The sequence below is a fragment of the Lepeophtheirus salmonis genome, chromosome 1 (assembly GCF_016086655.4).
Source record: "Lepeophtheirus salmonis chromosome 1, UVic_Lsal_1.4, whole genome shotgun sequence".
Lineage (NCBI taxonomy): Eukaryota > Metazoa > Arthropoda > Copepoda > Siphonostomatoida > Caligidae > Lepeophtheirus > Lepeophtheirus salmonis.
Window position 1 is genome coordinate 29,645,882 of NC_052131.2, and position 24,857 is coordinate 29,670,738.

The 24,857-nt window shown below is 30.4% G+C and overlaps 1 protein-coding gene and 2 long non-coding RNA genes across 4 annotated transcripts in view; 1 reads left to right on the top strand and 2 right to left on the bottom strand.

Moving 5' to 3' along the window:
* Positions 1-24,857, bottom strand: part of LOC121127151 (FMRFamide receptor) — a 176,322-nt gene that overhangs the window by 108,509 nt on the left and 42,956 nt on the right. The gene's annotated exons all lie outside the window — the stretch shown is intronic.
* On the top strand, positions 12,853-14,071 carry LOC139907615 (uncharacterized). The gene is made up of 2 exons (XR_011784330.1): positions 12,853-13,684; positions 13,739-14,071. It is a non-coding gene; the product is annotated as an uncharacterized lncRNA (long non-coding RNA).
* On the bottom strand, positions 13,892-14,517 carry LOC139907616 (uncharacterized). Its single transcript, XR_011784331.1, has 2 exons — positions 14,389-14,517; positions 13,892-14,326 (listed from the first exon to the last, which is right to left on the bottom strand). It is a non-coding gene; the product is annotated as an uncharacterized lncRNA (long non-coding RNA).

The window sequence follows — 24,857 nt, forward strand, 5'->3', positions numbered from 1 at the left end:
CAAGATTAAGAGCATGGCCGCTTCGGATTGAAGCCTTGAGAGTTCTTTTGGTAGCTCTAGATGCCATAAATTTAGGATCATGCAGGACGTGGACATCGCAATCAACAAAAAATCCGGCCAAATTGATGAAGCAGCATGTCAACATTCTCAATGTCAGTGATTGGTTTGTGAGGAGATATGTGAAGTATTTGGAGAAGGTCTCTTATGCACAAGGACATGGGCAACTGCTTTCAACAGCAACTGAGGCCAACTGGCTCACGAAAAAACAAAAATTGGTGTCTTGGTTAAAACAGTTGAATTGAGAGCCTGTATTACCCCTCACCGAAATTTAAATGACCTCAAGAGCTCAGTCGAGCAACAGTGAGCTCCCATGTTCAAGACCTTCATAAAGAAGTCTTGTTATTTTATAAAAATTCTTTAATAAATATTGAAAACTAAATTGACCAAAAATAAATCAAGAACTACCTTTTTTAAAGGGATTTTTTTAAAATTGAAATGTAAAGTCTATTCTATAACTTCCGCTTGGATATAAAGTACTTGAAGGAAAAAAAGACCTTCTAAGTAAGGGTTTTCATTTTATTTGATTTGTTGGTGGTTATGTAAATTTTCTATTAATTGTAATCAAGACTAGTATGAGTCTGTCCACTCCACGGGCACATAGGGAGGGGGAGCATTTGGACATAAAATCCTGATGGTGTATAGTACATGTTTTTATAAGTAAAGTAATTTAAAAATTAGAATAAATAATGTAATTTATATTTGTCTATTTAAATCGAATGTAAAAGTACCTCATTCATTCCAGAACAATAATTTAAAAAAAAAACAAAACTGAATACATTTATAAATAAAACCCTGAAAATAAGCAAAATCATAGTTAAAAATTTTGCGTGGAGGCATCCTGGATTTGATTATAAAAAGTTTAGGTTCGTCAGAATTACTCCTGAACCGTGTACGGCAATACTCCCGCAGTTACGCCTTCTTTGAAGAAAACCGAACAAATTTGTATTCACATGGTAACCACTTTAGAAGTGAAAATGCCAAGATACAAATTGATTAAGTTCAGTAAATCAAATAGTAGGTAACAGTAACCAATCAACAGATTGCAATGTAATAATCATCTCAGTATGTTGCTCAACAAAATTTATAATTAATATTTTTTTGATTTTTTTGTTATTTTTATTATACCTTAAAATTTTATTTGATTACAATATATTATAATAACCTTTGCTTAAAAATGTTATGTTAATTAAACCCTGTCACTATGTCAATGTCACTAAACTAACCTAAATAACCTTTTCACAAATTTAAACCAAAGTGAGGATCGTTTAATACATGTACCAACTACATCTTCTCTGGTTCCTCTGATTAAAACTGGAATTATTTCTCACCACAAAATATAATACCTTACCTCCAAACAAATTAGTATCCTGGGTAATATATAATAAGTTTCATAAGATTTGTAGCAATCCCAGACAAATCAATTGGTTAATGCAATCTTCCCCTCCCTTCTAATTTTGAATAGTTTAGTGTAGAACAAAAAACGTTACAACATGAAAAAACGGACCAGCCTCAGGAGGAGGCAGGTTCAAACGTTAATTTTTATTTATATACCTATAAGATCAATAATTCATTTACCAAATGCTGAAATATTTGTTTCAATTTGATTTTCATCTATATAGTTCTTTTATGGTCGAGCCTTTAAAGCTTGAAAGTTGTAATGGTCCTTTTTGTGTTCTACTACTTAAATAACCATTATAAATATGGGTTTCATCCTTTCAAAATTAAGAAACAAAAAATTTACTTCACAGACAAGATTGTTGGTATTTTCAAAATATTTGGGAGAGAGCGTTGCTGCTATTCTTTTCAGAGCATGAGGGAGGGAGACAAGTGACATGCATGCACTTTTGATAATGAAAACCTTTGTTCTATCGACACAGAAATTGGACCCCAAAACGTTGTTATGACTTTTGACTTCAACACATGTAATTGTTCTATGTTCTATTGTCAGCCTTCTTAACATCTTCCAAATTTGTTATAAATAAGTGCAATCCATCATAGGGGAGTCAGCGGGGGAGGGGGGTATGTTGGTTAGTGTAATTTTGTAAAAAAGTACTATTTTATAGAAAAAGTTCTACAAAACTGTCAGCTATTCCTATAGTCCATTCTGCCATCTTTGGCTGTTTCATACTATGACAGTAATTCTCAGACTTACAAATGATCCATTTTAATCCAGGCCTGATCAACAGCAGCAGCCATCACTGACCCCACTTCTCACGGCGTTACCTCGTTAACACAAAAATAATTAATGTATTTTATGGTCAGCTTAAAAACTAAATTTTGTTGTTATGTATATATTACGCAGGCGTAGTCAAAATATCAATTATTTTTCTAATTGATAGCTTTAATATTGCCTGTCTTGCGTTGGAAACGTGCGATCGTATTATTCTGGATTGTGTTAGAAAGATAAGATTTCCTAATATAAAAACTATTTAGAAAGTTATGTGCTTGTTTGAGTGATTTTCTCTAAATGGACACACCAAAGAGAAAACACGCCATATTTTAGAGTTTTTCTTCAAACAAGGAGAAAACGCAAGCCAAGCAGCTGTAAATGTGAATAATGTTGTTGGTCCTGAGAGTTCAGCCAATCAAATACAATTTTGGTTGGGGACAATTGTCGATTATGTGTATAAAATAATGGAAATTCTCGAGTTCTACCGTCATGTAAGCAATGCTTTTGAATACCAAGAAGAAATCACGGGGTTTTTTAGGGACACATCCCGTTGCATCTCAAAAAAGTGTTCGTTGTGGACTTCTCGCTGGAGGGATCACTGGGACATATTTCTTCGTTGATTATGATAGTTGTCACGTTATTGTGAATAGAATCACCATTACACCATGATAATTGATTTTTTTTTGTGTGCCATATTTGCAAAGTAAAGTCTTTGCAAACATGTGGTTTCAACATATCGGCGGCACTTGTTATACAACAAAAATTACAATCGATTTATTGCAAAGCAAATTTGGCAAGTGCGTTATTTAGAGAAATGACCAGTTGATTTGCCTCCTTGGTCGTGCGATTGAACGACTTTAGATTATTTTTTTATGGGATGCGGTGTAGTCATTGGTATACACCAGGGGTCGGCAAATCCGGGCTGCGAGTGAATTTTGAATGGCCTTCTATCTTATTATAATGTATAAAGATATGCATACTAATCCAAAATAAAAGTTTCTAAGATGAAACGGCACTATGAAACTCGACATAACCACTATAAAAATTTTGCTTCTATCATCGACATATATTTTACTTGATTTAGAAAAAATATCACAAAATAATTTGAAACATGTGTCTCATTAAATAATTAGTATTTTTTTAATTTTCTTGTTTTGTTTTTTTTAAATTGTGTTTACATTTTGTTTCTTTATTATAATTTTTTAAAGGTATTGCTGAAATAAAAGTATATTGTATCCTTGATATCTCTAAACACCCAGAAAATCTTTTATATATGCAATAAAATGGTTATCCACCATAGCACTCCAGCGATAGCTGTCTGGCCCTTGATATGACACTACATAGCTGTTTGGTCGCTACTCTTCAAAAGGTTACCAACTCCAGTTCTATAACAAAAGGACGGCGACGCTAAAAGAGCTGATCGAAATTATTGAACGTAAAATTGCTGCAATATCGGTCAATTTGTTGAAAAAAGTAGTAGAAAATTGGGTTTAGTGATTGGACTTCTGTAAACTTGCTCGTGGTGGTCACGCTAGAAAAATTGATTTTCATACATAAATGTAGTTATTTGTTAATAAGTTGTACTGAAAAAATACATTTTCTAAATCTTAAACCGTTTGTGTTTTATTTATACAAAAACAAGAAAAACACTTTTAATGAAAACCCCTATTTAATACAAAAATATTTAAAAAAACATTAAAGACAATGGATTTCTTATAATACAACTTATACTTTTTATTTATTTCTCTAAATGATCTCTCATTAGAGCTATTGGTCTTTTCTTCATTCGCTTGACGTGTTTTGTTTACTGGTTGTAAATTATGTATACATTAGTGATGGGGGAAAAAAATCCCGATACTGATTCCACTGCAATTTTGGAAAAAATCTCAATTTCGATTCTTTTATAGATTAAATAATAGAATAGAATTTTGCTATCAGGGGATTCCATAGGATTATTTATATTTTTTTGGTTTTGGAATTTTTTGATAAAAATATTCCAAAAATTAAAATTTTTTTGAAATAAAATCCGAATATTAAAATTTTTCGTCAATAAAATACAAAAATTAAATTTGAAAGTAAAATTTAAATAATATTTTGTTTTTAAATTCAAAAGTTGAATTTTTTGAACAAAAAATTCAAATATAGGATTCGACATTTAATTTTCTTTGTTTTAATTTACAAATATTTACAAAAAATTTTAAAATTATCGGTGGCTTACAAAAAATTAAATTTTGGAAAAAATTCGAAAACCCAAGGGCATTCTCAAAAAAAAATTTGAAAAAAATTTCCAAAATTAACTGCTGTCTACACAAAATAAAAAACTTTAGAAAATATTTCACAAAATTCCCGGATGTTCCCAAATAATTTTCAAAAATTAAATTTTTAATATAAAATTTTTTGAAAAAAAATTGAAAAATAAAACTAAAAAGCAAAAATTCCTTAATTTGGGAGGGGTTATATCCCTTTTTCCCACCTCCTTGCTCGCCACTGCTATACTGGATGAAGATAAACATTTAATTTGTCATAATGGTGAACTATCGTTTTAGTTGAAGTACAAATATAAATTTTATTAGAAGGAGTGGTACAAAAATTTGTATTTCTATCCTGACTACACTAGTAACCTCTCAAAATGGCCAACTTGGAACAAAAAGTGATATTCTTTCATTTACTAATTGAAAAATGGGATTTATAATTATCCAAATAATGTTTTTTTATGTTCTCTACCAGAAAAAACGCTTTATAGAGGAAAAAATTATCAATAATTCCTCCAGAAACAGGAAATTATATTTTATTTTTTTCATGCATATATAATTGCCCATTAATGTTGTATCAAATTATATTATATAAAATGAGATAAAATAAATTAATATGATTATAGCGTTTTATTCTGTGAATGTGTTAAAAAATTAAGCAAAAATTTGATAGATAGCGTAATTAAATTATTATTTATTATAGTTTTGGTATGAAGTTTCAAAATATGTAATATCTAGAACAAATTTATATTTGAGTTTTATTAGTTTAAAACCTATATTTTCGGTCTTACTAATTTATGAATGATTTTCTCCCTAAATCTACTTAAACGTATTGCATATTTTTTTAATTGGTTTTAAACTTTATAAGACGCAATTTAAGAGATGTTCACAATTTGGAATCATACATGGTTTCATCAACAATTTATCTATTATTGAGTAACGTCAGGAGAAATTATACTTCTGGACTCAATATGATTATTGGTTGCTCCTAGATAAGGAAATAGACAGAGTGATTGGGAAATAAATTTAAAATTTTACCAATCTTCTAATGAAAAATGAATCCCCCCCATACATCTTTAATCCAGGATCTAAAGTTGGGGAATGGTTTACATATGGTATGCTGATCAACCGTGACAATCTTTTTGTCGTAAAAAAAATTCAACATAGAACTATTAAGTAAAAAAAAAGTTTATATTATATTCGACTTCTCGAATCTTCTCTTCGTTGATAATGGGGTTAATAGGTATCTGGAAGGCCTTGCGTAGCTTCAAAGTCCTAGAAACTTTGTTTTCGTTCGGATGGTTGTGGAAACACCTTCAAAAACCTTGCCAGATGGCGTATTGACATAGAAGGTAAATATTCAGGTTTATCTGCAAGGACCTCCTCTGAACCGGCCACTTATCTTCTAAGGATTATTTAATAACGTCGACCGATCCATTATATCCTAACCGCCATATAAATTTGATAACCTGTTCGAATAGAAGGATGGAAGATATACATTAATATATGGTTGGGTGTGAAGCATATCGATGATCCGTCGTCTTTCATACTCACAGACTATCACAGTAATATGACTACTTTACAATTTTCAAAATGAATTATATATTTATTTCGTAGTATTAGAATCCTACATATTATCTTATTTGATACTGTATTATAACATTGCTTAGTAATATTTTATTAAAAGCGTAGGTATAATACATTGGTATTTGTGTATGATAGCCAAAATTTCTGTATATAAATAATTAAATGGCCTATTTATTTATTATATATATGCAAGAAAGGATCAACAAGAAATTGTATTCCTGTCCTTTTGGAAACGGAGCTTAAGGAGAAAAGAACTTATTACTTCGTTGAAGTATCAATAAGAACATATTATGACAAAGCCCTGACTTGGCAAGTGAGACGAGCGAATTTACATCTAAAAAATACAATCGGTATTTTTTTGAAAGCTAGGTAAGTGTGTATATACACGATTTTCATCCATGCATATAAGTAATCATGAAAATCCAGTGAGTTAAAAAAAGAAACCGAAAATCAACATGGTTGCCCTGACAATTTGAAGAATGTTCTGAAGGAGAGAATGAATAATACCCATGACGTTTCAATATATCATCTACAATCAGCTGTGGCAAGGGAGGAAAGAAAAAGGATATAAAAAAGGAAATTGTAGTACTACTCACATGTCGATCCGAAATTCTACTCTGAGTCCAAAAAGGACTTACAGTTATAACTATGCAACAAATCCTCAGGATTACGTTCCGTCTTTTATGAGCACACACGAACATTCAATCAGGTTTTGAAAATAGTTATTGAATCTATTTAGGAAATGATGTTTACTACTCAAGAATTAAATACTAACGAACGATAACTGTTGAATAAAAGAGAATTACTTCTTTATTTTACCCATTTCAAAGAAAATACACTAGATTTTCATCACAGGTTATAAGTGTAAGTAAAGACTGAGAGGGAAATACGTCATCTCACATTCTTCTGTTAACTTGCCTTTGTGTTACAAATATTTCACCGAAATTGATGGATCATAACGTCACACTCCGATAAATATCATAATTTCATTAAGCCATGATTTTTCCATAAGATAGTTTTGGGGTTTGATATAAATTTGTCCTTAAAATTTAGGATGGGCCCTATGTCAAATTTTTGGACACATAATACATTCCTAATTTTAAAAAATTGATGGAAAATCTTTATCTTTTGTCTCTTTACTAACCAATCCGGATGAATCTTACATCTTTCTCGTTATCCATAGCATATAATTTGCAACAAATTTTGTCTTATATAAAAATAAATTATATTACAAAATAAAATGTAAGCCCTTGTTGGACTCAAATGGATGAGAATCAATATTGTAGTAATTCCAGCCTATATCCCTGCTAGATACGAAGTTGACTTTGTGTTTATTTACTTCGTCTTCTAGCTGCTTACAGCTAAATTAATGAAATTCCCTGACAGTGAAACTGCTCTTCTCCCAAAAAATCAAAGTAAATATGTTAATTTTTGGTTTCATATTTTTAATTACCAAAATCTTACCTAAAGAGTGGCCCACGAAACTTTTTTCTTTTGATATTGCTATAAAAAAAAGACAGATGGATATTTTTCAATAATTTTTTTTTATTTGAATGCCTCAACATTCCGGTTAATGATGGAACACCATTCCATTCATATGGCTGCCGTGGCTGGCCTTACAGTAGCCCATTCTGTCGACCCAATTTTTCAATACATTTTCGATTGTGTGAGCTTCAATAGCTGCAATGGCGACTCCAATTTCGTGTTTCAAGTCGTCAATCGTCTCTGGATGGTTGGCGTAACATTTATCCTTGACGGTTACCCATAAAAAATAGTTCAACGGAGTCAAATCGCAGCTACGTGGTGGTCAGTTGACGTTGCCGTTTCGGCTTATGATGCGATTGTCGAAGACAGTGCACAAAATATCCACTCTAACGTTGTGCGTTTTTATACAAAATTTGAAGAAAAGTCAGTACAACTAAACATCAAACAATTTTTGGATAAAAAAAATGGAGTTTGTTTTGCTGCTGATCTAAAACATTTATTAAAAAAGTCTTTTTTATTGAAAAACAAAATCTTCAGATTTAAAATAAATTTTAAATCTTTTTATAAACAAACAAAAAGGTGAGTCATTATTTTTTTCTAAAATAAATCCTTAAAAAAATATATGGTAGTTCTTATCTTTAAATTACATATTGTCATGATTAAAATATCGTGCATGGTATATAATCCTGTTTTTGAGATAATAATATTTAGCAAAGAATAAGTTTATTTCCATGTATGTAAGGATTTTTCTGTCTTACTCAAAAGTTGTTGTAAATCTATACAAATTGTCGAAATAAAAAAAAATTTAATAAAATATTCTCAAACACCATATTCTATACTAAAAAGTTAGTCACATAAATAGGATTATAGCCCTTCCAACTATTACCTAAAAGAAATAGATATGGAATTTAAAATTTATTTCGTTTAGACAAAATATGCAATCTTAAAGTTCGTAGTTTAGGGATCATAATTATTCAATTAAGATAGTCAACACATTTTTGCCCTTGGATAAAAGATGGTGTGTTCCTGATTGTTTTTATCTTGAGATACATTGAGATATCTGTCCAGTCCAGCTCAGTTCTAAAAACTCATAAACAATGAATTTCGATCAGCGCACTTTTAGGCGCTGGCAAGAAACCAACGGAGATTGCATTGTTACCATAGGTCCAGACAAACTACCCTGACTTGAACGTGGCATTTCAGTAGGATGGTGCACCTGCATACACGTCCAAAAAGTCCCAGAAGTGGTTGGAGGAAAACTTCTATTTCTGGACATTGGATTTCACTTGATGGGTGTCATTTTGAGTCCAAAGGCTGCACCTTCTGTGGCCGCCTGGAAGACATCATTACTGTCAAGGGGAGCTAGATCGATGATTAGTGTAGCCAAGACATCATATTAGTTATTTGTCTTGTATTGAAATACGCTGTTACAACTGGTTGCTGAAATACATCTTGATAAAGTTCTAGATTGAAACTGTAAAAAAAATTTCGCTGCACCCTGTACCTCGTCAAAATTAATAAGAACATATAAGTTAATCAAAAATCACATATATAAATTATAATATTTTAACTATAATAATCCCAAATTTTATCTTGTAACTAATATTGTTATGATTAAAAATTAAATTTAAAAAAAAAATAATGTAGTTTTTCTCCTTGTCTTGAACATAATCAATTATTTTTAGAATTTTAATGTATATTTTAGAGTCAAATATACAAGAAATTAAATTATTTTAACTATAATAGTCCCAAATTTTATTTTCTAACTTAAATTGTCAAGATTAATTTCAAAAAAAAGTATGTATTTGTTCTACTTGTTTGAACATAAGCAAATATTTTTAGAATTTTAATTAATATTTTCGAATCGAATATGTCTGAAAAAATAAGGAAAATATTACAAAATTTAATAAGTTGTTTTTGTGTATATATTGACTGTTTATCGTGTTATTAAATTTGCTTAATATTTGCGATTACGTTCATCCCAACATACTAATTATGAAAAAAATGATGTTTACAATGGAGGGTTAAAGGAAAAAATAACACTGAATCATGTAAATATTTGACAGAAAATATATTTAAAAAAGGACCTGAAAATTTGTAGTGATAAGGAAAGCTTTTTGTTTCTATGCATCCTGCCAAAAATCCATTGCTCAGTCGTAAATTTACAACCATCCAAGATTCTATATGTGGATCTTAGTATTCGTTTGACCCATATTTCCTGAAGTTTAAGTACTCTTATATATTCTTTGGTCACCTAAATTGGTTCGTCTAATATAGTTTCTCCATATTTTAATTTCGCCGGGCAAGATGCAGGGGCTTGATACGGCTTGGCGCTTCTTATTAACGGATATAGAAATGTCCCCTTTAAGAAAGTATTCTCCAAGAAAGTGTTATGGAAAGATACATTATTTTTCTCTTCCGCTTCTCAACTCCAAAACAGCTGCTGCATCTTCCCGTTTCTTAAAGAAGTACTTCTTTTTATTATTTTGGTGGAGAATGTCTGCTTTAGAGCTCGAGTCATACACACGAGAACCTCTCCACAGAAATATCCCTCTTTTAGCCAATGATTCTGATAGATCAATAATATGATTGTTTGATAAGGATGTATCAAACAAATCCACTTAACGCCTCCTTTTTTCCCCCTTCCATTCAGTATCTTGACTTTTTGTAAGATCAATGAATATGTTTTTATACATTTTCTGCTCAAATTTTTACAACAAAACTAGTCCACCTCCTAAGTACTTTTTTCGGTCCTTTGAGGGAGGGATGAAAAAGTTTTTCTGGCCAAAAAAATTTTCCATTTAAAATTAATTCCCCAATTTTGGATTTGATACCGCTTTATATAAAGATAAATGAACTACCTGGGTATTGTAAAGTTTAATACGTTTTTTGGAGGTTCAAATGTCTCCAATCATGCATTTTTATCAAAATATGTACATTCAATTTAGACGAATTTTAGTCGTAAACTCCATTTTTGTTCCATTCTAATACGACTATTAGAGCTATTTCATTAGTAAAGCATCCACCTCACATCCGACTTTTCTGATGGCCTCTATGAACCCAATGGAAGCCTTCTCCTTATTTATTGTGAGACCATTTCTGACGTCAAAAATTACAAAGCCCTTTAATATAATTTCAATCCTCTTGTTCAGTTTTTATTTTATGAGTTTGCCTCAATCATTAAAGTATTATCATCAGCATAAAGGTCGATGATATGCTTCTGTTCTCCATAACTTACACAAAAGCCCCTGTATTTACGTTTAATTGTTTCTGTTAGTTTGTTAAGAGTATCTATAACAAGGAGAGGTGATACAGGGCAGCCCTTACGACAACTTCTCTTTATTTTGATATCCTTTTCTTCTAGATTACCTCACGTTATGGTCGATGCCCAGTTGTAAAATAGAGGTCTTATTGAATTAAAATATTTATTTTGAAGAAGTTTTTTCCAGCTTGCATGACATGCCTATGTTTTCTAGAGTCAAAAGCTTTTGAAAATTCATTAGCGATCAAGGCTCTATAAGATCCTCTTTCATACACTGCTTCAATTGCAAATTCGATATTCCAGGAAATATCTAATATTCTTCTTAAATTTATATATTATATTAATATTTATTCTTATTGTTGAGAAGTATATTCATTAGTTTTGAAACCATATGTCCGATTGGACTCCGAAATAAACAATAGATTTATATTTCTCTATGCATACTGCTCTTAATAATGAAGAAATGATCAGCTCTTCCATTATTTAGTGACTAACAATTTATGATAAATTAAATTTTTTAGTTTGATTTAATTTAGGTTGTTTATAATTGTTTTCCTTATTCTTATTTTGATAAGATGTTAAATAATTTTTCATTAATTGATATATAATGTTTATTCATGATCTTGTTCATTAATTTGGTTATATTTTTACATAAAAGCTATATTTGTATAACAGAATATGTTATTAATCAAAAAATATTTAGTTCAAACTGTGCATTCTTTTCTGAGACAATTTTATTCATACATAATAAATATTTATAATTTATACATTATTCCAAGGTATATTGTTAATCTTTTTGTATTACAACGACAGAGACTTCTCTTGAACTGTCAATTCATCATAAATAGACACGTAACAGAGTAAATTTTCACTATCATTATCGGGCAGGCTTGTACCCGTTCATTCTTTTACCTTAAATTGTTCATTTTGTAAAAAAATTTCATTTGCGTTCGTTTTTGCGTTCAATCGTTCGTTTTTGAATTTTTATTTATACATCTAATATTTATCTAGTATAAAAAGCCTTTTGTTTCGTAATACATAAAAATGAGCCTCAAGGACGTAGCCTACTAAAAGCAAAACAGGTAATCCTAGGGGTCCTAAAATGATACTTTCAATTTTTTTTAAATGTTGTGTAATTTTTTAAAATTTATTTTTGTTTCTTCAATAAACTCAAAATAGAGGCAGCACTTTTATTCAAGGCAACCTCCAATTTATTTTCAACAGGCTACTTCCTTTTTAATGGGAAGGTTGACCCGTGGCATAGGTAAATGATAAGTGTGCTGTTATTTCCTGGTGCCATAATGGGTGCAAAGAAAAAAAAAATGACCTCGAACCTAACCGATTTTTGGGCCGAGCTTAATTTTTCTACGTTATAGTTGGGCCAAGTTCACACATAAAACTAAGGTCTGGTCGGTTTTTAATGATCAGGCCCAGTCGGATTTCCTTTTTTATTTTCTACCCCTGAATCACTTCTCTATATTTTCAAGCTTCAAACTAACCTAAATGCACTGCTCTGACCAATTAATAACTACATTTCTTAGGATGAAAATAATAAGTGCATATCAACGGTATACACTATACATATATTCCTGCAGTTATAATATTTTTGTTTTGACGAAACATATTATCTTTAAAGTGAAACTGAAACATGTTTTTTTGTTATTTAAGTAAATATTAAATTTAACAAGAATCCTTCAAACTTTAATGTCTTTAATGATCTGTAGGAGTACATTTGGTAAATCCATCAGATTTACTAATGTACAACTTTCACCGAATTTTCACTTCAAAAAGGAAATCATTCTTTGAAAATTATAACCTAAAGTTAATTTGTAGGTTTCACACTCATTCATGGTGTTAAAGGCAAAAAACATCATCATTATAATAAGATAAATTAAACTGATTTTTTCATAGATGTTCAAAGAGACTTGATAAGAATGAACTGCACAAGAGATGAAAATAACGCATATACTGAATTTTAGACTAATCAGAATTAGAGATAAGAGATTATTGATGGATAAACATAACGCCTCTTTCCCAGTTATTGTCTCTTTAGAGCAGAGTTCGCGTAATTTTTTTAGCGTTACCCCAAAAGAACTTATAGTGAAATTAATTTACCACAAACTAGTCCCATGATTTGTATTTATTTATTTAAAATAAAACTATTAAGTATAACATCCACTCCCATTACCCTGAAAATTTTCTAAACTATCCCATTCGGAGTAATTTACCCCTGTTCACCGACCACTGTTTTAGTGCAAACGATAGTTTAACATGAATATAAACCTTATAATCTCCTTTAAAAAAAGTGTGCGAAGATACATAACAACATGTAACACGAATAATTCTTTATTTTTTCTTTATATGAATCAAAAGAGTTCAGAATTAGTTTTCATTTATAATGTCCCATACAAACATAATCTAGTGTACATTATACGCCAAAACAGTTAACCATGATTTACTATAGAGATAGGTGAGCGGAAGTTTTAATAGTCAACAAAACCTCAGAAGCTCACCTTTTCCTATTAAACCAGTAAACTCAGTACGCTCAGTAAATTATGTAAACTCCTAGATAGTCCTTCATAACAACATTGATGAATGTAATAAAGAAAGAGTTGTATTTATAATTTTTAAATACGGGAGTGAACTCGAAATCTTACATTAGAATACTTTGGATTTAAAAAAATAATATAAATATAATCAGGTTCGTCGCCATGATGACTTCTTGTATAGTTTCATTTTGTGAAACTAGACTAATTGCTGGAAAAATTGTTAAAAAGCATAAAGAAGCTTCTTTTCATCAATTTTCTAGCAAAAATGGCAAGCTTTTTGAAAAATTGAAATCTGTTATATCTCGAAATTAGACATTTAGTAAGTTTATTTTAATACTTCTCTTAATCTTTTGATATAATTATATTTTTGCAGTCATTGGATTCCGTTTGATCATATCAATCAATTTAAAATTTGAAGATCCCTAAGGAAGAAGTTTCTTATAATGAAATATTTTGGTTCATTAGCTGAAGTCTTATCTTCTTACTTTTTGAAGTCAAAATATGAAAACAAGATCAATGGTGATACAATATTAAGTATTCAAAGTTATATTATACAAGGATTTGCGCAAAAAATATAAAGAAGACAAGATTTGTTTATAACATAAAAGTTGAAGCATGTACCCAAATCCTCGTGGATATTCTTCTAGTATCATATAATTGTCATTTCTTTTGGGAAATAAATCAACTCCTATGATATATACCCATATTTCTGTACGTTTATGCTGATAGTGTGATAACTCTTCCTCGAAAACATAAAGAATATCGTAGATATATGTTGTAGTGACTTCCATATTCATTGGTCAATCCCTCGTATTATGTAAATTAGGAAAACTCGCATCTTATTAATCCCATTCCAATTGATGAAGGATCAGTTTTGTGGTTTTCATCTTCCTCCCACGAAAGTCCTTCCTCAAGGAGGAAAATATTTAGTATCCTCCAACACTAAGAGGAAATACACTTGCTGTTTCAAAGAAAAATTTGACGTCTTGAATCCCATATGACGACCATGAAGTAGATACTTACCCAATAAAGACTCTTGAATACTTACTGCATTTCAAAAAGATATTTCTTTACTTTTTACATGTCTCAAATCTGCAGTTAAGGATATTATCCAAAGTCCTTTGAGTAACTAAGTAAAAAAGGTGATTTCGGATATTTTGCGAATAGTGATAAGCAATATTATAAAGTGACTCGAGGTTACGTAGATTTATGCAATTGTTCCGAAAAATTAATTGAGTAATTAATAGTAGACATATTTTATTCAAAGCGTTCTTATAAATTTGTAATTCTGTTCTACTCTTTTCTAGTAATTTATGTGCTTATTGTTATAAAAAAAATAGGCAAACAAGTCCAGTACTGGGAGTCATGATTCTTTTTAGTGAACTGAATCACTTGAATCAGGTAACTAAAAAGATTTATTCAAAAGATTTGTTCATTGAATCAGTTCTAAGATCTTCCCCCCCCCCCTCCCCCCTTCACATAAAAATATTTTTTAATTATTTTTCGGAATAACAAAATTTTTCCATTCAAAAGTTTGAGTAGACTCAAGTGAACTACTACCTGTATGTACGAAATACGAATAATCTTTAAAGGATTTTTTTTAATCATTAAGTTCTTTTAACCCTTTCGCATCGACAGGAAACTCGTGTCCCAAATTTTGATTAATTCGTCATTGCATTATTTTTCATGATATTTTTAAAATATAGGAAAAAGTAATAATAGATCTCTAACATTTATAAAAAAAAATTATGATAGGACACTATGTTTGGTCAATATAAGTCTTCAAACTATGTCCCTTTTTGGGATTTGATAAAATAACATTATAACTATCATGTTTTTCAGGTATGGATAGTTAATTTTTTCCCCCTTCTTTAATATTTGTTTAGTATAATAAATATTGTTGAAAATTTGGCTCTGTTTTAATGAAAAATACAGATGTTATGGCAGTTTAAAATCGTTGGTACACGGGTGTACCAGAGGGTTTGAAAGGTAGTTTTTTCTCTTTTTTATCAGATTTTTTTTTTTTTTTTTGCATGAGATATTTATCGTTTGTTTTTTGTTCATATAGATTATTCATATTAAAATGCACTTTATTAGTGCAAAAATTAGCAAATAAAACATACACAAACATAAAAGAAACTACAACAATTCTACATATATTTTGTATCAATTATTTACTAAGGAATATAGAGTTGTTCATAAAGTAGATAATGGAAAGAAAGCAAAGAACAAGATATTTCAATATTTTTAGCAGAACCGTAAGCCACCAAATTTATAGCATTTTTGACAAAGTAGACAGTGCTGATGAAGAGGTTACCACAGAAACGAATGCATTAGATATGTCATTGACTCGTTATAAATGATGCTTCGAAATCTTGACATTCATGATAATCTCAAAGATGATAAGAGAGACGAACCTTATAAAGAAGACCACTGATATCCTATCTCAACGAAAGGTTCACAAAAATTATGCCATACATTTGTAAGGTTCTACAACGAATGCATGGGGGGGGCGGAGGAGTCGATGCCATGGATTAAAGAACTGCTTCATACCACTTAGACCGCCAGTCATCGACAGGATTGTATCTAAGAATGTTCTTTGATCTTCTAGATATAGTATGCGTAAATAGCTTACGTTGTGTATGGAGTGTCTCTTCCCATAAATACCTCAATTATTAAAGCCCATAGGCTATTCACTGAGAAATCCGGAGATTCGTGGTCGAAAATTAAATACGTCTTCTCCTTGAATCGCACGTAGTAAGAACCGGTTTCTTCAGACTTGTGTATTAAATATCACGCACGGAGTTTGTTAATTATCTCACTCAAATTATGTCCCTCTACATTTAAGACTGTCTTGGTTCATAGATGTGAATCATATTGTACAAGGTTCAGTGAACGGAAAGAAATGATCATTAAACAAACATGAAGCTCCTCTCATAATTTATTAGACCCTACAAAGTTCTTCATATAATTAAAACTGATTCTGTCTATCAATATATATATTTTTTCGTCTAATGAATAGAAAAATGTTCCAGCTTTCTTAAATTTAAAAAAATAAAATATCTATTAATTAGGAGATTCATTTTTGGCCCAAAACATCGAAGCCAATTTGAAGATAAAAAAATAGTCCTATTATTTATTAGCGACGACAATTTTTTTCATCTAATAAAAAACTGACACTATTCTCCATAACTTTTTTGTTATTACAAGTACGAAAAAAATTTGGTAGGATTGTGATTTTCTTTACAATCCAAAAAAAAGGATTTACTTTTTTTTGCAAAATAAGTGCAAAAAGGTTTTTTGCGAATTTCGATTTAGGAATTTTTTCACAAAAATAAGAGATGGACTTCTCATCTAGACAATTTTGTTGATACATCTATGTTGATATGTTATTTGATATTTATAATAATTTTTTTTTAAATTATATCAAATTAAAATCTTTTACCATTGTCAATGATATTTCTTGTTCCCTGTTAATTAGGATTAGTATGACTTATTAGTAAATAGGATAGTCAATGTCATACTCAATCCTTATTATTATTTTAAGAGAATAGGAATGATAATTTTCTGGATCTTTCTCGATAACAACGAAACCTTCATATTTTAATTATTCGTACGTATATTACATAGTAGTATTTTCAATTATTTTGACTATTGTCAATGTGATATCCTGTTTCCTCCTTGGCCCGAGCAACATCGTTAGGTATACATTTCTGTTAATTTAATTTTCTCATATACTTAAATTTTTAACTATCGTTTCACGATATTTCAATAATCTAACATGAACTATTTTTGTGATATTGTATGTCGAAAAATCGTATTATAGAATTGAAGAAGCCGAGAAAATGAAATAACAATTTATGTCGTAAAATTTAAATTACTCCGTCGCTGTAGAATAAATATAGGAAAAAAATTTGGCAAATTTTCAATTTATAAAATATATTTCAATTTTTGTATAAATTTCAATTCTTTCTTTATTTCCTCAAACATTTTCCTTCTTTTTTTTTTATCTATAGCTGAGATACAATAGTACAGATTAAAGGTAAAGTTTGAACCTATCACATCAGGGAACAATTAGGGGGAGGGGGCGGTTGATTTTGTACAAATGAACTCATGCCAAAAAAGGAATTTATCTTTGAGTGTAGAATCCATAACTAATCTCACTTTTTCTCTCAGTCTTCCTAACTCTCTGGGATTATAGTAGTTCAGGACTATTATAGTCATTTTTTACTCTTAAAACAATCACCAAATTAAAAATAGTAGTAATAAAACTTATGTAAAAGTGTTTTTTATTATTATAAAGTGTTTTATTGATTCTGTATCTTGTTCTTAACTCGATATACTTTAACTTTTAGGCAAATAATAATGAAAAACGATACTTTTCTTTAGACCCACATAACTTATTCATATTATGTAGTTATATCATTGCTTATATTTCACAAAAATGTTTCGAAGTTTAATGTAAAAAATATACTTCTCCAAGGATTTTGGATCCATTTTGTATTTTTTAAGTTCATTTCAATTCTTATGAAGTAGTACTAGTAAATAGGCACCATTATCATCACATTGTTTACGATTTCAATGGCAATTTTATGACATCATGCCCAGTAATAACTTTCGGAATCTGAATTCGAACATCTCTTCAGATGGATTATCAAGTTATAAGCATTTTCCTTTGATTTCCTCGATCTTCCTTTGGTCCTGACTCTGGTTGAACATAAAAGTTATTTTCTTTTGGTTTGAAGTCTTCAATAATTATCCAAGGCCTTGAACAACTTTCAAATTAAACGCTCATCTAAATATCAAATTGGTCTCTCTTAGAAGTATTTAATTGCTTAAATATGTTGTTTTTATATATTATAATTTTATGGTAATTACTTCAAACTGTTAAAGTACCTTTTTATAATTAACATATCTTATTTTATATTTCACCTCCAAAGCCTTATATCTGAATCTCAAAGTGAATGGACGCCGTCACAGTTTCAACCCTTGAATATATTATTTGTTATATATACATGAATAGATTTCTACCAAAGGAACTTATGACGCTTAGCTTGGTTTGGTTCTCTTCTTAAGATAAATTTTCATTGTCTCATCATCCCCATATATATGAGAAATCGAGCATCTCTTGCTGAGAATTATGTTTCTCAAATCCTTTCTTTTGTCTTAATCCTTAGAATACATGGGAGTCTTTCCTTCTTTAATTAATAAAAATAGATCTGAGCAAATGAAAAGTATAACTAAATGGAAAATTTTTTTGTGTGTTATTTTTTAATTATTTAAATTTGATTAATAGAGCTAATGTATAATTTTCATGCTTTGATAATACTTAATTTTTTACATTATTATATTAACGTATACCATATCCAATCTCTTATCAAATTTTATTAGAATAGTAGTCTGTGGAAGAGGGGATATGACTAGACATTGACCTTATAAGTTTATTTATACTACTTTTAAGGGTAAAAAATGACTCTGAACAATAATTGTCTCGAATTAGTATAATCCCAGTTATTTCAGAATTCAGATTACTGAGATAATTCATGGCTCATAGATAAATTCATTTGCTGGCTTGAATTGATTTGTCAAAAATCGTGTTTCACAATGTAATCTATATTTATATATAGGACTTTTAAGTCCAGGCAGGTTGAGATCCCTTTTATATGTTATGTAATAGATGAAATATGAAGTTCTGGATGGAAGCGCCCTAGCTCAAGGATAGCACGCTTGAGAGTGATTCTCTTGAACGTGATGTGCGTTTGTTCGCGCCCCGGTGGTTCCTAGAGAAAGATATATACTTACTTATGGATATCACCAAAAGTTTCCTAGGTAAGATGGAAGTTAGGATTATCCAATTCAGATAGTTCTAAACGGTTCACTGGATAATCTTCAGTTCCTAGGTAATGGAATAAATCCTCATATGCCAGTCCCACTTGACTATTTCCATCATTTTATCGACATTTTTGACGTCCATATTACCAAAATGTTGGAACCATGTTTTGCTGTTGCATTCGTTACTGTATTGGGTCCATAAACAGCGCAATTTTTTTTTGGCCTCCCGCTCCGCCTTTTTACCTTGGTCATTGTGTTTCGAATTTTCTCATTTTTTTCCTTCTATTTGGAAACCTGTAACACAAAACTGGCTTCACCAAATTCAAAACTGTTAATGAACTGTTTTTAAGCGTACAATAAACCCTTAAGCATACTTTAAACTTTTTTTTACGGAATGTATTATTTCCGAGATATAGCTCACTAAAGAAATCTAGCGAAAGATGATCAGAACTTCTTACTGAACCAAATATACATAGTACCATTTGTGTGGGTATCCCTTTTATGGGCGGCCACACGTTTGGACCTAGGAAGCTGAAACTTTGATGGGTACCTCTTTTGAACCTGATCTGGCTAACATGGGGGTTTTAATTTTCGAGGGGTCATATAAGGGGCTTTTTCTATAACTAAAACACAAAAAATGTTTATGGGAGTTCAATGAGACTGGATAAGGCGTTGAGTTATAAATCAAAAAGGGACTGGCGTCTTAAAAAACAACTATACGAATAAGTACGTTTTCTAAATGTATTCAAAATCAAAAACGTTATGGGGAAGAAAAAGAGTTATAGTTGGAAATCGCACTTTTGCTTCTTCGAGGTGCACAAAATGGATCTCCAATGGAATATTGGATTCTTAGATAATATAAAGTTATTTAACTGAAACATTTGTTAATTTTTTTTTCATTTTTTCTTCATAATTTTATAGAAGAAATCCAATAAAACCAAGCATTTTTGTCTTAAAATAAAGTATAGTTTTTTCAATTTGTGGAACATTTTATTTAATAATTTTTGCGAAAATGTACCATTTATAGAGGTTTATTTTTTTGACGACATTATCCATAACTTTTTTTATTTTGCCATTACAAAAAAATCTTGGTAGGTCTGTGTTCGTCTTTATACATAATGCCAATAAGTGTATCAATTACTTTTTTCTTTTTTTCAAAATTAGTGCGAAAAAGTTTCTTACAATTTAATTTTTTTGGAGAATTTTGATTAAGCAATTTTTTTTGACACAAATAAAAGATTGACTTCTCATTCAGACAAATGTTTTCGTACATACAGGGTGAGGACTTAAAAATAAGAATATCTTCGAAGCCGTCTAGTCTCAGTTCCAAAAGTCTGACAATTTTGTACTTGATGCCATTCAAAAGAACTGATAAAAAGCTACAATTTATGGAGCTACAGTTATTTTTGTACGATCAAAAATATTCGAGCAACAAGCAAAACGGCATAGGAGGTGCGATCTCCTCTGCGCACAAGTCGATCTCCGACAAAAATATCTTCAGAGTGGATGCTGTTCTGAAGGGGAGAAATGATCCTTCTTTGCTGACTCAAGAGCTCAGGTCGATCGAACCTTAAGGACCAAACATCCAGCTCAGGTCATGGTCTTCAGTTTCGTGGTCTCTGACGGCAGCAAGATTCCTCCCTACTTCTTCAAGGCTAACGAGAAAGTCAACACGGACGTCTACTACAAGGTCATCTTGTACCGTGTCTAGCCATGGTTAAAGAGCACGTGCCCCAGGGACAACCAAGACCTTGCCCGGCACACTTACAAGATTTGTGCAGGGGGAACATGGCTGCCTTCTGGCCGGCAGACTTCTTCCCTTCGTCTTCACCCGACTTTAACCCCCTGGACTTCGCTGCTTATTGCGTCTTACAGGGCAAGACAAACAAAACTTCTCTCCCGAATATCGATGCCCTGAAGGCCTTGATCATGAAGGAGTGGAACAACTTGTCCACGGACTTCATAAAGGCCAGCTATGCTTCTGTTCATTCCTGTATTGAAGCCGTCGTTCAGAATGGAGGGAGACATATTGAATAAAAAGTGTAGAAAATTGTTGAATAACCAACTTTTACTTCAAAAGTTTGCCATAAAAACGGCACTAATTGAAAATATATAGAAGTGAAAACGGATTTTAAAATTTTCTAATGTTTAGTACTCACCCTGTATACGTAGGCATGTTATTTAAAGTTTATAAAACATCTTTTTTTAAATTCATAATAATACATATACATTATACAGGTGATATATTATAATGTTTGCCCACAACGAAGGTGTCTGAAAACATTAAGAAGTATGAACTTTTCATTAAGAAGAAATAACATTTACCATGGTCAATATCTTTTTCTGTTTCCTCCTTGACTCAAGCAACTCCGGGTAAACCCTTTACTAGTACATATATATACAGTGATGAAAATCCAGTGTGTTTTTTAGCTGGTCTGTATTTTCGGAATTGTTAATTTGAAGAATGAATTTTCATTTCCTTAGCAGTTGACATTATTATTAATTCCTGAGTAGTGAACATCCTTTATTCAATATATTTAATTATATTCAAAACTTGACTGAACATTCGTGTGTGCTCATAAGAGAAGGAGTGTAACCCTGAGCAGAATTGGGGGATCGACATGGGATTATTTAGAGCAAATGTCCTTGTTTATATTATTTTCTCATTTCTGCCTAGTTACAGCTGATTGTAGCTGATCTAATGAAACATCATGAACATTATTCATTCTATCTTCCAAAACATTCTTCAAATTGTCAGGGTTACCATGTTGATTTTCAGTTTCTTGTATTTTTAACATGCCCATTCTAGAATGGATTCTCATCATTGTCAATGTAATTTCTCCCTCCCTCCTTTGTCTTAGTAAACCTGGGTATCAATTTGCTAATAATATAAAAAGTGGGGATGATGTCAGCCAGCAAAATTACAATTGACGCTCTACTACGTATAAATATTTAAAAATATCAAAAATGGAAAATTTATCATCTTATGAAATGAGCACATATATAGTTGTTAGGAACCAATCAAACATAGTCAAGTTAAAAATTTTACTTGTACAAGCCCTCACTATTTCTGATTACCTCACATTTTTTTCGAGTTGAATATTAAACTATAATATATCTTTGAAGTATTGATGCTTATACATAGGCAGATAAAGATTAACCTGGATTTATTTATTTTCTTTTCTAAAAGAATATGAAGTCTAAATGCTTTTGATTTATATTTTATTTGAACATTTTATTTCAAAAATAAAACAAAGAATAAAAAAAATAATTATCTCACAAAATTATATATCACAAATTGACATATTATTTCTTTTACTGATACTAAAATATCTATGAAATTAAAATTCATTTGAAAATTATTAGAACAGTTATTTACGATTGCAACATTTCTATGATCTTGGCCTCTCAAAATTTAAAGGGATTTTACTGTGAACATTAATAACCTTTCTACAATGCTTCACAAAAATAGATTTGTAACTTTTACGTAATCCTTCATAAAAAAACTTATTTATGACCTTGACCTTTTAATTTGACCTCTCAACATAAAATAGTCTCTTACTGACAACATATATAATATTCCTACAAAGTTTCACCGAAATAAATTTGTACATATGTAACAGTGGTTTGAGTAAGTTTTATTTTTTATTTTTAATGGACAAATTGAGTCAATAAATATTTATTGTTTTGTTGAAAAGTACTATTAAATAGACTCAAACAACAGGTTTAACTGCCTTGTATCTGTGTTAGGTAGGAAACTTTTTAGAACACCCTCGAATGTTGTCTCAGCTACGTACTTGGATTAGCTGCCAGTCAACTCTGTATTTAGCAAGGACATAACTAAGAATTACTCTGATGTTGATCCTCAATTCTAAAATGACACACCCTTACAACTCCACAAAAAATCATTGTTTTTTCTTCATCCATTCAATTTTCTCATCTGATCATTTAAAAATGCAATTTACAGATACAAACTTTTTTTTTCACGTTTTTGTTTGAAAAATTTGAACTGAGTTGTTCATTTATTTTCAACGTGAATCATTAGTGTTTGATTTATCAGAGTATTTGTTAATAAAAAGCTTAGTTCCGCAACAATAATACCCTCCTCCAATTTATGGATCTAAAAATTGCTCAAGGGAAGTCCCTCTGAGTTTTTTTTATAAAGCTCCGTTATAATATTTTATGAAAAAGAACTAAATAAATAGAAGTTGGTAAACAGTGGTGTTTTTTCATATTATTGTTAAATATAGAATCGAAAAGCCTGCACATTCTAAACATTTACTGTAATTAAAAATAAGAAACCCAAAATTCCAATGGTAAACCTGATCATGAAAATTTTTAGAGGAGAGCAGCTTTAATGTTATGACGTTTATTAGAAAATTTGTAATGAGAAATATACACAATCTTTCTCCGTATGTAGCTATGATATAGGCAGGAATGAGTTCGATGTCCATACAAAATTCCACTCCAAGTCCAATAGAGTCCAATATCCTTATAATAACTAAAAATCCTCATTTATTATCTCTGTCTTTCACTCACTAGTGAATGCATTATAATTGGATGATATCTCTTTCAGAATGAAAGAATAAACCTAACAGCTTTAATGAGTAAAAAAAAAAAACACTGTTAAGATTAATACTAGAAAAAGTCTGATACTCCTTATAAATCATATTCTTTACCATTATAATAATAAACGTATTTCTGAAAGCCTTTAGAAGCTTAATTAAAAGTAGTCGATTCTTATATGACAAATTAAGTTCTTCCATTAGACACAAAATAATAATAATCCATTAAAAGGATAATGGATTCATTTTTACTTTTTAAAATATACACAATATGTTTGAGTCCTTGGCCTTAAGAAATGACTTACTTTCTAGTAAAGATGTGGAATTGCCTATGAATTCTTCCCTAGTGAGTCGTCATCCGTGGGGTATTTTGCAAAAATATATATTTTTTCGATTAGATTTTCACTATATTCTTAAAAAACGGATACAGATGATAATGGAACGTTGTATGTAAAGAAAGATCTTTTGCAAACTATTTTTGTAATTAACTTTCTCATAAATTACTACCCTTTGTGTCTGTTAAGGTTCAGTACTCGAATTATAAATGAATTAAGGATAATAACAAGCTGTGTAAATGTTTTATAAAATTACTTATGATAAGTAAAGGCTTTTAGTTTTGCAAAAATAACTTTGCATGAATTGTGTTAAGTTTGAGATCATAAGTATTGACTGTTTCTGCGATATGGACATTTATTGATCGGATATACAATTACTACAACTCTTCCACTACAAAACTTGACGACTTCTTATCTGTATATGATGATGTGATCTTTACTGAATTTCTTAACCTTTCTACCCAACTTAAACTTTATTATGCCGATCCTGATTCTCCGATTTTGATTGATTGTCCCATCAATTATTTCTATGTCGATTAACCAGACATCTTCCACTCTTTTTTCATCACCATTTTTGTGGATGTTAAATAATAAAACTGCGTAATAAACATTCTTTGATACCTCGAAGTTGCATTCCAGAATTTGTCCATAACTCAGAAACTAATGAACTACCATTCCAAACAAAAACTGATGGATTAATTATTTTTATAAATTGAGAATTTATATGTATTAGATGGAGTAAAATACGGAGCATATTCAC